General features: G+C 39.3%; 1 pseudogene; it reads right to left on the bottom strand.

Annotated features, from left to right (window-relative positions):
- Positions 1-2,175: 2,175 nt before the first annotated feature.
- On the bottom strand, positions 2,176-3,598 carry LOC101844493 (annotated as a pseudogene).
- Between the last annotated feature and the right edge of the window lie 11,857 nt (positions 3,599-15,455).

The raw sequence follows: 15,455 nt of genomic DNA, 5'->3' as shown, positions 1-15,455 counted from the left end.
TTGGACCTCGATGGACTTCAGAAATACACATCCCCATTAACCAAGAGGAACCTGTGGACAGGGCTGCTTTGCATATCAAGCAACATTACTATGATTCAGAAGGCTAAGAACGATACACTTCATAAGAAACACATCTGTGATATTCTGGTGACTTCCTCTCCTTTCCGTACCAAAAGTAAATTTCAAAAAAAAATTTACCACCCTTTCATTCTTTACACTTTATTTAAATTCACAATTAAGCTAAGTAAGTATAATCGCCATAGGACAAAATATTTTTTTAATTATGACTTTGTTCAAGGAAGCTGATAGATTTTTTAAGAACAGTTTGAGATTTATATTCAGGGCTGTTGGTGCATGTCTATAATCTCAATACTCTGGAAGCTGAGGCAGGAAGATTGTGAGTTTCATTCAGGCTGAGTAAGTACATGAACAAACCAATATGAATCACAAAACAATATTTTCAGAGAAACAGAAAACTTAGTACAAAGTTCCCATACATTTTCTCTGATTAACAATACAATTAATTTACAGCAGTTTGTCAATATTAGTGAACCAACACTGATACATTTTAATAAGCAAATGACTATAGTATATTCAAGTTTCTTTAATTACAAGTTTTGCTGCCCCAGAGTCTCATCTAATATGCTACATCAAGTTCACTTTCAAGGCCCTGATGAGAGTCTTGGCTCTAAAGGGTCTGAGACTTAGATACTTACTGTTTGTGCATTAGGAACACACACACACACACACACACACACACACACACACACACTAAAATGGCATGCTATGAACCACTTCTATTATTATGTCAGGTCCCTTTGACCCTTCTTTTTTGTGAGGTCTAGTCTATCAGAAACACACAGAGTGATCCCACCTCTTTCTTTTTATTGAGGTTATCATGGTATGTTGTTTCCATTTCTTTTCTTACCCTCCATGCCTTCCTTTCTCTCTCCCTCTCCCTTTCCTTCCCTTTCTCCCTGCCTTCTTCTTTCCATTTCCTTTTCTTTCCTTTCCTGTTTCAGTGCTGAGGACCTAAAATAAACACTGAGCCACAATCCCAAGCCTACACCTTTGTTTTATAACCTACCTATGTTTTATTTAAAGATTTGGGCAACAACATACAAAGGGGGACCATCTTTTTAATCCGTATTTACTGTCTCTGTCTTGTAACTGGTGTATTTAAAACATCCAGATTGCATGTGAGTATTAATACAGTCAAATTCATAACTAATGTATCTGTAGAGGTTTTCTATTTGTTTCACCTGTTTTTCATTTCTTTATACTTCTCTTGTTTTAATTATGCATTCATTTGATTTCTTAATTTTTTCTTAATGTCAATTATGCTTCCTTGCAAAATTCTTTAGTAGTTGCTCTCAAGTTTGCAGCGTTAACTTTCTACAAATACTTGCTTTAATTTTCTTTAAAAAAACAATGGAATTTTATTTTGATGAAAAACTCGAGTTTACAATCATTTAGAAAGTGAATTTAGTAAGAGCAAACAGTTCATTTTCCTATCACATAACTCTTAAGAAAAAAAGCACAGATTAAGGGTAAGGCAGACTGGACAGTAAACCACCTCTTGACATTCACTCTCCCTTAATGTGACTCACTCTAGAATGTTCAGGGCTCTGGAGATGAGTGAGCCAACATTATGAGCATCAAATCTCATCCTAATCATTCAAATAAAATCAAGATAAATATGTTTTTGCTTCTTGTGGGGAATACTCTGATAGAAGCACTCATGTTATATTGTGCATCACAACTTTAAAATGCCTTCAACAGCTCCATTTAAACACCATCTATAAAGTGCAACTCTTAATATTCTGTATTTTATGTGGGGCGTGATAAGTATCAATCTGCAATGAAAGTACCCCAGATGCTAATTCCCACCACTTCTGAGAAGACCTAGATGTGTGAAAAAGGACTGCCCCTGTACAAAGAACCAATTTCACAAGCCTACAGATAAACAAATCCATTTATAGAACTGGATCCAGGATGCTAAAGTTGTGCTCATTAAAAAAACCATTCAGCTACCTTTGGTCTTAAAAAAAAACCTACACTGCAGTATCCTAAGCATGTGCATCTCACAATGAGGAAAAGTGGCCTCGCAGAGTAGAATGAGGAGTACGACGTCACTGTGAAGAGTAGCGTGCTATGGTTTCAGGAGCATCAGCATCACAGCATCGGATTCTGTGCATCAGGACTGAGGTCCTTACTGCCCGAGGTGGGTACCTGGGGAGGAGAGCCAGCTCATCCACCTGTGGAGTAGGGTGCATGACTACCAGCTGGTCCTGGGGAATGTCTGCTGCCAGGTCGGTGATAGATTTACTCTTTACACACTGAAAGTCTACATGCCGACTCTTTCCTTCCTCCTTCTCCCAGGACATTCGAATAAAGGGTCTTTGGACATAGTTGTAAATGACTTCTGGTCAGCCCCCTGGCCTTTGCTTTTTCTTTGTAGGTAGGATAGCCTTCTATTCCCAATCTAATCTTCGTAAGATCCCTCTCCTTCAAAACTGATTTGGCCACATCTCTGTTTTCAATGTACTTGAAAAAATCTATATAATTTTGTGCTATAAATAATTTGTGAATATTCCTCTCCCCTCTGTGGTGGATACTCCTCATCCCAATCAACTACATCATCATCTGTAAGCACCACTATATGGCACTCTCGTTCCCCACTCTGGGCGCTTGCTACCATGAGAGGGAGGATCATTTCTTCCAGATAAAATTCAAATTGTTTGTGAGCACCATCATTTGATAACTCGGGCATAAGGGCACCGAGATCTCATTTAGTTGTACTGTATTCAAAAGAGATGCAAAGGTAATCGCATGCTTCTCTCAGCTCAGGAATAGATATGCCATCAGGACAGCAGATGATTCCTGTCTTACAGTAATCCAATATAGCTCGAAACACAGTAGAACCACCTTCTATTCCTTCTGCCACCTCATATTCTCCCTTCTCATTGGGGCGTGTAAAATTATGTTCTCGGCCAGATCCAGACATCCTGCCCAACATTGTATTTGGCTGTGCAGTAAAAATGGACGGATCCACAACAAATCTGGTGTCGTCCACTCCCAGTGTCACTCTCTCGGATGTTCTCACATTCCAAGCCCCTTCTTTTGCATTGTCATACAGAAACACCATCTCTCCTGCTGTCTTACAGCTACCATCCGAGCTCGACTGACTACTGTGCTGCTGTTCCCAGCACTGCTCAGGGAGCCGTTTGGGGACGCTCTTTGAGGACGAGAACTGCTTGGACAGGATGAACCGTGATCTTTTGCTCGTTCAATATGATGCTGTCACATTTCGAATACAAGGAGTAAGCTCATGAGATGCATCTCGTGATCTGTCACTAGACCTCCGTCTGTCTCTTGATCGTTCATGTCCCCCACTAGCACTACGCAGACTCATTTTGGTGCTGTCGGCTCCTCCCTTAGCAACACGTGGGGCAGTGCTTGAATGTTTATAAAGTTTACGAGGTCTACTATGCAATTTCCGATCCCGATTCTCTGCATCTCTGGGGTTACTGTCATAGGGATGAGGCCGTCCTGCCATCCCACTTCAAGTTTCCTCACACGACTGCTCTGAAAGCACACATGTAGCACCCATAACCAGAGAAAGGGGTGCGGACCTCTTCATCCTCTGGCTGCCACATCGTGTCTCTTTAATTTTCAATACTGTATTGTTTTGTGAGTGCTATTAGAATGACTGTGCTTCACTTATATGCCATAATCATGTAACTGTGACTCTTGTTATTTTAACAATTATGTATTAGATTAAGAGTAGGAAGTGAAATGTTATATTTTCCAACACATTCCTTCCCCACCCCCTCTGCTCTCTTTAGGAAGATTTGAGTTTATGATCTGTGCCTGTTCTTTCTCCTGTTCTTCGACATTGCATGTAGGGTGGGTCTGCTGGAGTAGGGTCCTCCTTTTTTATCTTTACATTCCAGTTTTACCTTTGTGGGATAATTCTTCTGGATATGAAATCATAGATTGAAATGAATTTTCACTTCACTTTTGTTTTAATGCTTCAAATATTTCACTCTATTATCTTATTTCTTGAATAGTATTTGTTTTTTATTTTTAAATGAGAAATCATCATCACTGTTATCTTTTCGCCTGTAAGTGTGAGACAGTCTTTGCTCCGTGTCCACTTTGAAGATTTTTAAGTTGTCTTCGATTTTCTGCAGTTTTAATATGATAGAGCGTGGAATTACTATGCCTGCAAAGTCTTCAGTTTCCCTTGTGTCTTTGTTTCGTGTCTTATGCTTTTTGTTCACAGGACAGCAGGCACTTGATAAAAAGAAATTCAGGCTCATCCCCTTCCCCTCGTCCTGCCAAGAATAGATAAATGATTTCCCCCATTGTGGGAACATGGCCAACTTTCTAGAAGCCCCACCCAAGCAAGTGCCCTGGCATCCAAGACTGCCGCCCCAGAAATTTCCCCTTCTTGGTGGGGCCTTATCTTCCCAGTAGTGCAATAATGACTGTGTAGGATTTCCCACCAGTTTTCAGATCCCAAGTTTCTGGTCTAACCAAGCTGATTTTAGCTGAGTGTTACTGTAGTAGTTTGTCTCTCCACATTTGGAGTGGTGGTGGCAAATCACCTTGGCTCTCAGTTCTCCGAAGGGCTCAGGAAGAATTTTATACTTCACTTTGTTTATTCTTTTCATCTTAAAAGAGTGGGGATGACAAGCTCAAGGTGGAAATTACATTAAAGACAGCCAGAAATCAGTGTTTTGTGAAAATATTGTTTCATTTCTTTAGGCTTTGTATTTTCCTATGAAAAGCACTTTTTTCTTTGATCTGAACTAAAAACTATGCACACTGAGAAAAATGATACACTACTGTGTGGTCATAAAATGAGTGGAAAATGTATTTGCAAGAAACCCTTGCAAAAAATTCTCAGGGTTCAGTCTTTAACCATTTGTGAACAATAAGTCATTATTTATTATTAACATTAACATCATATATGTATTATGTGAGTGTGGGTGTCCACAGGAGCTAAGGCTTACATATGAATGTTAGAGGACATCTCTCAGGACTTGATCTGTTTTGCCAACTTGTGGGATCAGGGCTCAAATTCAGGTCATCAGGCAGTATGCCTGGACGTGCCCCTACCTGCTGAGCTAAGTCACTTCTTCAAAAATAGATTTTTAATATAATTATTTGAAAATATTATCCATGTTGGGGACGGAGAGATGGCTCAGCAGGCAAGAATACTTGCTGCTCGTCTGGAGGACCTGTGTTTCAATTTCAACACCCACATTTTAGATAAAATTTAGATCTGATAAGCTACAGAAATGGTTCTCAATCTGTGGGTCTCGACCCCCCGTTTGTGGGGTGGAACAACCCATTCACAGGGTTACATATCAGATATCCTGCATACCAGTTATTTACACTATGAGTCATAAAAGAAAAGTTAGTTATGAAGTAGCAAGAAAAACAATTTTATGGTTGGATATCACCACAACATGAGCAACTGTATTAAAGGGTCACAGCATCTGGGACATTAAGAACCACCGATTTAAGGAGATCAAATATCAGCCACTTATGGCCTCTGCATGCACTACACAACAGTGCCCAGATATACATGCAGACAAACAGCAGTATACATAAACTAAAATAAATAATAAAAATATTGTGCAGGAAATACAATTCACTACATTTTAGGCTAGGGAAATGTTCTAGAGAGCATTGAAAACATAATTATTAAAACTGAACTCGTAGTAATTGTTAGAAAAACAAAATGTGTTAGTGGCACATATACATTTCAAGATCCGGTCATTCTCCTCTGAATTGATTAATTTCAACCTATGCTTTCAAGGATGCGTCCACATCGGTGAGGGTGTTATGATTGTTTACGCATTATAGTTTTGCACTGATGGGCACTATCTGTCAAGTTCACAAGTGTCACAGGTGGCTTTTTCATCAGCACATTGAAGCAGAGTTTCATTCCCCATTTCTCATAGATACGTAGAGGAAAAGCTGAGGCTTCGTGAACTTCACCCTGAGCTGCAAGTTACTCCAGAGAATAATCTAAACAGCTACTTGGGAAGGAGAAACTGTAATACAGCAGGACTTAGAAATGAAATTGAGTGGTGAATATGAGAGGCTTCAGTTGTTTCCCAGTTTTGTTGTTCTTCAACGTTGATTTCATTTGCAGCAGTCATTTACTGAAAGTGTTTCTAATTATGGTTTAAACTCTCAATTTATATTTAATTTGCCACAAATCAGCTATTAAAAGATGATATAAATACAGTATCAATATTAAAATTTATAGAATGAGACATTGAAGCCTGTGACATAAGAGCATCAGATCTAACACCCCTCTAAAATAGAAAATAAGATATGGGAGTGTCAAAGCACTGGGATTAACATGAATGTTTCACCTAAAGTATATTCTGTATTTTACAACAAAATTTGTTTTAGTGACTTCTTCCTAATTACTGTCATTAAATTCCCATCTATATTACCTTCCACTAAATTTACATACTTTATATTTTACAAAGAATGTTCTAACATTATCATTCAGAAATCACTAGCATAGGAAATTAAATTTTTTACTGATGAAAGTGAAGCTTTTCTTAGTTCTCAAAAATATGGCTTCTAGGGTTGATAGAGCGCATGCCTCACATGCACACAGCTCTACGTTATGTCTCCAATACCACGTAAGACTGTGCGGTGGTATATATATCCCCAGAACTCTAGCACTATAGACGTGGAGGCAGGACGACCATATTTGGTTGTCATCCTTGACCACATAGTGAGTTTGGGGCCAGCCTGGAATATGTTAAACACTATCTCAAAAAAAAAAGCATGGCTTATGGGGGTGCATTTGGAAATGCCATCTCATCTGACACCTTGCCTCTTGTCATTTGACACCATCTCTATATAAGACTTTTGTATAACAGGAATCACTTTTGGCATGACAACTCTATATTTTTCACAATTTTTGAAATCTTTTTTTGTTTATTAGTTGGGAGAAACATTAATTTGAGGGTAACTATAAACACAATAATTATTAAACTAAATGTGAATTATACTAAATATAACTCTACCTACATATGTTTGAAAGATGTTTTTATGGAACATATAATCTGAAGTATGTGGCATGTAGTATATGATATGTGTTTAACACACGCTGGGATGCATCTTGTAGCCAAATAAGATAACTTAGTATGTGTGTGTAATTTGGGGTCATTTACCATGATTACTCCACCAAGAATTTTTTTTAAAGAAACGTCTGTGTGCCTCTATTTTTAAGTTTGTTTCCTAGTTGGAGAAGTATATGACTTTATACTCCAGCCATTTGATTAACTTCCTTTCAGGTGATCTTTATGTTCTAGTCTCTGTGTCTCCTGATAGTTGTTCCTGGACATAGTTGTTGTGATTTTCCCTGATGGATAGGGCTTTGGCTGTAGCAGTCAGCGTTCTATTTCTGGAATGCAAAACATACCTTGACCATGTACTCAACTGGCCCAGAATCCGACTTTTGCCTGCAGTGCACAGATCTGGGGCCTCTGAGAGCAATTCTAGTTTCAGGTACCTGAGATGTTGGAAGATGTGCCAAGATATTTTTTATCCCTACAAGACACCCCTCTTTCTTATATTGTCCCCTCACTCTGGATGAATCCCAAAGGAAACTTAAAAGTAAAATATGTTTTCAAAAATGCTTTCTTTTCATTGTAAGAAGGATAGCTGTTGACTGATGGGTCATTCAATCAGAATATGTTCATAAGATACCTCTGTGTACCTTGCTAGACAGATCACAGGATGGATGGATACAAGAAAACAGCATGTCTTCCCTGGTCATTCTCAGGCTCTTGGCTGCAAAGTTTTGCCTCGCAGTCCAGGTCTCACACATGGCGAATGCGTTTTCCTGAGGAACTTTATGGAAAGTGTATTCTTCTTTTAAGTCTTCATTTCTTGACTTTGAGTATCCCAACCTTTGAAGTCCTTGGTCTGTTTATTTCTTTTCCAGATGATCAGTTCAATGGATTTGGTTGATCTCTGTGTCAGGATTTGTGCCATTCCACAGCCATACACATGCTCAGGACCGTAACACCACGGCTTCAGCCAAAATAATACAATATCCTCCTAGGAGGTATCATTAGCCCCATTGATGGATTGGGCCTCACTGCTCATCCAGAGAAACAGTCACACCAGCTCACTGCAGTTCTCTCTAGAAGGCTTTCTATTGAAGCTACCTATATGCTATCTATTTACTTAATGGCAAAACAGTTCCAAAGGGCATTGTTTTTCTGACCAGATGAGTCTGTGTTGTCTAGCTCAAGCATCATGTTGCATAACAAGACAAAAGCTGGTTGATCTATTTAGGTTGAAATAGAAAAAAAAGGCTTTATTATTTTTTTCTTTCAACACATGTTAGTAGAAAGAGCTTGGACCTTGTAAATCTTTCTAGTTCTGTAATTTACTAGCTGTGTGACTCTGGACAGGCCCCTTTTTGGTTTCTGTGGGTTTTTTTTTCTCCATATGCTAATCCTTCTCTGGTTATACTGACTGTAGTACAACCCTGCAAATATATGTAGTGACTTAAAGAATAGTGTGGAGTGAAGTCCAGAGTATCTAAAACAAAGCCTGCAAAGGCTGGCCACTGCTACAGTGCAAAGTAGTCCCTAGTGTTTGTAGGTAGCCTGTGGTTTATTATTGCACTACAACAATGTCCTGGGTAAACATTTATGATGATAATGAGATGTCATACATGAAGTCATATGTGATTACATGTAACAGAATGCAAGACAATTCTTTTGCTATGCAAATGACCCCAAAACTCATACCACACAAAAAGCTATCACACAAACAATCCATCCCTTTGTTCATGAGACCATTAACTAAATTCTTTATCAAGCTCCCTCCTGTGCAAGTATCTCCTGGATTAATAAATTTTACTATTCACATTCCTCTATCTAATTCCTTGTTCTGGAACACAAAACTTAAGTTCCTCCCACAGTCCCCAAGCAATGCTGCTAGCCTGTTACCTGCTACTGTATTTTTCTCTATTATAAAAAAAGCGTATTTTATTTTACAGGGTGACAGAATCAATGTAAGTTAACATTAAAACTCTATTGGCCCTGAGTATATCCCCTTTCCTCTGTAAAAATAGGAGTGTGTCTAGTAATCTCTCTAATCTCTGTGTTTGGCACAAGTGTCTGACCCATGTTTGTATATAGCTTTCTAGGAATGATAAACCTGTGAGGATGAATCCAGTTGTGAAGCACAGTTCCTGAGGGCAGCGCATCACAGTTTGGAAGCACCTCCTCCTGTGCGCATGTGCTGCACAGAGGGAGACTGAGCATAAGTGAGAGAAAGAGCCTTGACTTTCCTCTACCCATCTCTCTCCTTTTGCATGAAGTTAGTACGTGTTTTTACGTCTAACCTCGAACTCGCTACTCCTCTAACGAAGTATGACGGTAATTCTATGATGTGAAAACAAACGCAGCAACAACCACAGCGCTGGGCATAAGCTGGTTTCCTAATACTTCCTACGAAATCATTGCACTGTGGCTTCCCAAGATGTAATGTTCCTTTTTCAACATGTTATTTTTTAAACCCATTTCAGACCTGAGAGAAAGCAAGGTTTTTATGTGTATGCCTGGATTGTGTCCAAATGTCATGTGAAGAATTTATTGTTATTACTGTAATACTTCAGAGGACTGTGGAATGCACATCCAAGACAGATTTTTTTAAGCTCTGTAGGGGGAAAGGGAAAAGTGCAGAGATGGTGTGATGGAATTTTAGTCTCTGCAGGAGGGAGGAAGAGAATTTCTTTATGCCACTCTTCCATGCTGAGCCTCCACCCTGCAGGATCACTGGCACCCCTGTGCATTATTAAATTATTGTTTCCCATAGGCTACTCATACATGTCCAGTGGCTCAGGAAAAAATAATCTTTTAAATGTATTGATAATTAAAAATAGAGATAATCTAGGATAAAAATGTATAAATGCATTTCATGGGCAAAGCCACTAGTATTTTGCCAAAATAATAAATATTTTACACCTCATTGTTAATGCCTTTGTTTGAAATATACAACATTTCTGTTTTGTTAGAAGTCTGTAGGAATATTTCTTTTTTTTCTTTTTAATGTTTTTTGAACTTAACAATTTACACCAAGATCATCACAAAACTTCATTTACAATGCTTGGTGAACATAGTCCACAAGCTCTGGTAGCTATTTTTTTAATTACTTTAATTTTAAATAGCTTGCTTCACATGTCAATCCCAGTTCCCTCTCCCTCCCCTCCTCCCACACTCCCCCACCATCCCCCCAGCCTCCCACCCTATCACCATTTCCTTCTACATAGGGGATATCTAGAGTCTTTCATTTCACTCAGGGCAGGGTCCAGGCACTCCCCTAAGAGTCCAGGCTGAGAGATCATCCCTCTTTGTGTTATGGACACACGAAGTCCGTTTATATGCCAGGGATAACCACTGATCCACTGCCCAGGGCCCCATAGGTTGCCCAGGCCTCCTCACTGACTCTCACACTCAGGGGGTCTGGATCAGTACCATGTTGTCCTCCCAGATGTCGGTCTGGGGTCCAAGAGCTCCCGTTGTTCAGATCAGCTGTCTCTGCTGGTTTTGCCAGCCCTTTCTTTGCCAATTTGCACATCGCTCCTCTCTCTCTGTCACTGGGTTCCATGGGTTCAGTTCAGTGTTTAACTCTGGGTGTTTGCTCTGCTTCCATCAGTCACTGGATGAAGGTTCTAGGATGGCATATAGTGTACACATCAAGTTCATTATCAGGAATGGGCATTTAAGGTGGTCTTTCCACTATTGCTTAGCTTGCTAGTTGGTATCATCCCTTTATATCACTAGAGATCTCACTGGTGCCAGATCTCTCTTCTAACATATGACTCCCTCTATTATGGCATTTCTCATCCTGTTCTCCCCCTATTCTACCCCCCACTCAACCTTCCTGTTCCCCCATGACCTACTCTCTCTTCCTCTTATGACTCCCTCTATTATGGCATTTCTCATCCTGTTCTCCCCATATTCTACCCCCCACTCAACCTTCCTGTTCCCCCATGACCTACTCTCTCTTCCTCTTCTCTTTTCCTCTATGAATGTAATGAAAAGTTTTATTTTATATTTTGAAGTTCATAATGTAATGGGAAACCTGTGGTAAGTAGTTGTTTAAAAATGCTGGGTGAAGCTTCTAAGGTTTTCAATGAGAACATTCACTCTTCAAAAACATTTTATCTGCAAGTTAATGACCAAATTCAAAGTCTTCCCTGTATCCATTCTTTGCCTTATTTCCTGCATTTGTTGGAGTTTCCCTCCCCCTTCTTGTGTAAACCTCTTTCTTACTTCTACTTTGTTAAAAATAATTCCTCTCTAGTGCTGATTATTTGACTAGGGGATGTTGTCTGTCAACTTCAAGAAACTTTTGTCTATTCTATTCTAATTGGCTGGAAATATAACTCTACAAATACCTTGCCCCAAATCCCTTACTACTGACTCCTGTTAAGTTCTGCCAGTAGGGGGCCCCCAGAGGGGAACTGGAAGGTAGGAGAGCAGGGTCTTCCTTCATGTATGTATGGCTTATGAAACCATCATCATAGAATAGTCTCAGAGTCTTTAGCTATGTCTAAGTCCAGCCTCTGTGGGTACTCAGAATGTGAATCCTTCTGAGTTCATGCACACTGTGGCACACACTCCTGGGCTTCTGCTGTGCTTTCTCCTCTCCACAGATGTTCTGGTACCCAATAAGTTATCAGTTCCAACCCAAGCATGAATATTTGATAATCTACCTCTTGAATTAACTTTTCCCAGGAAAACACAAATGTCTACTTACCACAGATAGAACATCAAGGGAAGACTCAAAGGATGATTTCGGTAAATCCCATTTGGTGAAACAATGAGTTTATGGGGCTTACTTACAGAGCTCAGCTGAGGGGTTCCTTCGAGAAATGAGTGACCCCCCAAAACACTGCATGAGCACAAAGTTCCACCATGTCATGGATGATGACTTTATGGGAGTTGTGTCATATGAGTCCCTCTTTCAGTTAGCCATCCTCTCCTACTTCTGTGTATATTAATATCTCTTGAAATTATTTACTGCTAAGAGGAGGCAGGACCGGGAAAGAGCTGGAATCTCAGGTGAAGGTCCCATGACCCTCCTCTCCTGCTTTTATGACTCCATCCCCATTACTGTAATCTTAGTTACCTCTGTTAGTTCTTCTCAGTTAATTGTCACAGTTACCTTGTCAAGGTAGACTCTACTCCAAGATAGAGATCATGGTATGCCTGGAGGAAAATGGCCATACTTCAGCATGACTTCAATAGTATTTCCTCAGAGGACTAACCCACACTGTAGGGTTCCTCTCCTGAATTCTGAGTGCTACTATTTTCATCTCCTTTTCCTGAAGCTATTATTCTCTGTAGCTTTAGTATTGTGTCACCTAGTGTTAGGTTGGTACAAAGTAATTGCAGTTTTTGTTAGTTTGTTTGTTAAATTATGTCAGTTGATCTTGGAACACATTATGAAATAAATGTTATACCTTATGCAGCATTTTAATTTGCATTTCTTGCTTTGTGTTTCTTTGTTAATGGCTTATTACTCATTTCCTCCTTTACCCACCACCTTGGATGACTGAAATAAAGTTCATGCTGGCTGATGGCGTATTTGTTTATGGTATAATTCTTTTCCACATTTTGTCACTACATTGCTTTTCACAGGCTCCCACATTTCTTTCCACAAGCCTCCAGTGGGTTCCCTGGTTCACAAATTATAATCTGATTCCCTTGTCTAGAGACCTTGCCCTGGGAAAATATTTGATTTTTCTCTGACACCACTACTGTCAATTATATCTTTGGGAAAATTGGTTTGTTCTAAGTCTTCCAACCTTATCTCACTGCACCCCTTCACAGAGTCCATGAAATTCAAAAGGTTCTACTTTGTAAGGTCTTCCAAGGACATCTCTCCTGAAGGATGATAGTTGTGCTGACTCTTAATTGTTATGTCAGTTAATTAAGAGGTGAAAGTAAAACAAAGTCTCTGAACCAAATTTTAAAAGTCCTCTGAGAGAGATTCATAGATAAAGACAGACAAGGTGGAGGCTTCTCCTCTCCCTTCCTTCCTTCCTTCCTTCCTTCCTTCCTTCCTTCCTTCCTTTCTTTCTTCCCCCCTCCCTCCCTTCCTGACTCTAGTCAAACACCTGGAAGTCAAGATCCTGATAGTGTCAGTTTTCATGTTTAAATTTAATGTCTCATTTCATGATTAATTCTGACCCTTAAGATGTCAGGTTTTACATTTTAGAGACCTTAAGAGTGTCAAGGGGAAAAAGTCAACAGTATGTGTGGGTGTATTATAAAAATAATATTAACAATGAAGTGTGAAACTGCTTTGCCTATAATTTCATGAATGACTTTCTGTATTCCATCCCTCAATGGTTCTCACACAAGAACAGAGATTAGTTACATGTGGAAAGCTTCCAAAGCACAGAAGAGAAATCTTGTACGCTGCAATGAGAAAGAAATCTGGAAATAAGGTCTTAGTATGTTGCCTGTAGAGAGGTATATAATTGTATAATTTTACTGTAATTCACATAACTGCTGAGTAGCCATTATTATGGAGACAGTTTAATAGGAGCAGAAGCAGTACTCCCTGAAGACAGCAACTCTAAACCTCCAACTCTATTTACTTTTACAAAGACACTTTCAAGCTAAGGTGGTTTAATTACATTTAACAACTGGATGATTAAGATACTAGTTTATGCGAACTCATGATAACAACAATAATAAACCTTATGACAATAAGGTTATAGCCATAAATAACAAAAAGTTAGTTCCGCTTTTCTTTCTACTTTGCCTTCTGTCAATGAAGAGAGTCAGTGATACACCCATTTCTCATTAAAATCCTTCATAGACTTTATTTTAGATAATAACACTGTTCACAGAATCAATTTACTCTTGTTCAGTAGTTCCAGTACAGGCATGCCGACTTGGTGATATACATTCTTGCATGCACTCCCTTGTCTTACCTGAAAACCTATCTACGAATATCTCTAATTTGGAGAGAGAGAGGTGGGGGGAAGGAAGGAGGGAGAGATTGACTCAAAAATTCACGATAAGCAAATGAACCCTGATTTAAGAAATCAAGTACCACCCATTGCTACTCCCATCAGAGGTTCAATTAGAAATGGGATCTCTCTTTGCTTCCTGCCCTACACTATCCTGTTGTTATGGGCCACACACTGTTTAAACAGCTGCAAAGCTTTCCCTTAGGGGTGACTAAATTGCACGGGTGATGTTGATCCCTGTATGGAGCTAAAAGTAGGAGGAAACTTGATCATTTGGAGAGTGACTTAGGAACTGGGGGATAAGTCACGTTGTCTGTTTGAGGATAATGAATTAAGAAAGCCAAGTGAATATGAAGGCCTAGTACCAGTGTTGCTTAGTAAACTTGATGTCAAACTGTCTCTATTCAGCCCCAAACAAAAATTAAACCCGACACAGACACAAATGTACAAATAGCACATTACAAAGCAGTTTAGACATGAACACCAAAGCTTTTGTTTGAATCTTTAGAATCAGAATACTAGGCATCGTTGACTTTTCTCTTTCTGGGCTTCTCTGAGTCTACTTGCATTCCCTTTATGATCACTCCCATTCCACACAGTTGTGAATGAGTAATTGCCTGTGCTTCATAGTCACATGATCTTACGGTATAGGATGTGCATTACAAATAACAGGAAGGCTGCTGAAACACTGGTGTTAGGCCCTGTGTCAAGAATTATAAATTCCAGAGCTCCAAGGAAGAGCCTGACATTTGAATCCATAGTAATACTAGTTAATACTGAAGTGGGTGACCACAGAGCCCAAACTTGAAATTGTCCAATGGGCCAATGACTTCCTGATGGCCTGTCAAATGTAAACTATTAAGAGTTGAAACACAAATGCATTTCTTAAGAAAACCTTAGGCATGAGGATCACTGACTTGAAAAGGGTTTTCATAATCATAAATTTCTTCTTCAGACTGCTTCATTCTTTTTAAGTTGCCAGTTATGGGGCAGAACTCCAATCATCTTGAGTGCACTAAATTTGAACTTATTGGTATCCTAAGGTAATTCATGGACTTGAGTATATTAGCTAAGAAAAACTGTAATAGAATATTAAATACTAGTAAGATGATCAGTTCCTGTGAATAAGCCATACTTTAAATCAAACCAATGTAGGTGACAGGATGTTAGATATTGTTGAGAACAGGCTAAGCCCTGTCCTAAGTTACTCCATGTTGTGCAAAACAGTGTTTTTTTTTCAGACTGTAGCTTGCCAGAGACTCCATTTTACAAGCATCTTTTGGCTCTATTTTGAGAATGTAGAATAACTGCACCTCGGTAGATAGATGAATGGTCCCATCTATCTGGACCAATGATGAAGGAACAAACTGGTAAATAATTCTACCCTGAAAGTAGGAAGTGT

Source organism: Mesocricetus auratus, unplaced genomic scaffold (genome assembly GCF_017639785.1).
Source record: "Mesocricetus auratus isolate SY011 unplaced genomic scaffold, BCM_Maur_2.0 Super-Scaffold_100009, whole genome shotgun sequence".
Lineage (NCBI taxonomy): Eukaryota > Metazoa > Chordata > Mammalia > Rodentia > Cricetidae > Mesocricetus > Mesocricetus auratus.
This window is presented reverse-complemented; position numbering and strand designations above follow the sequence as displayed.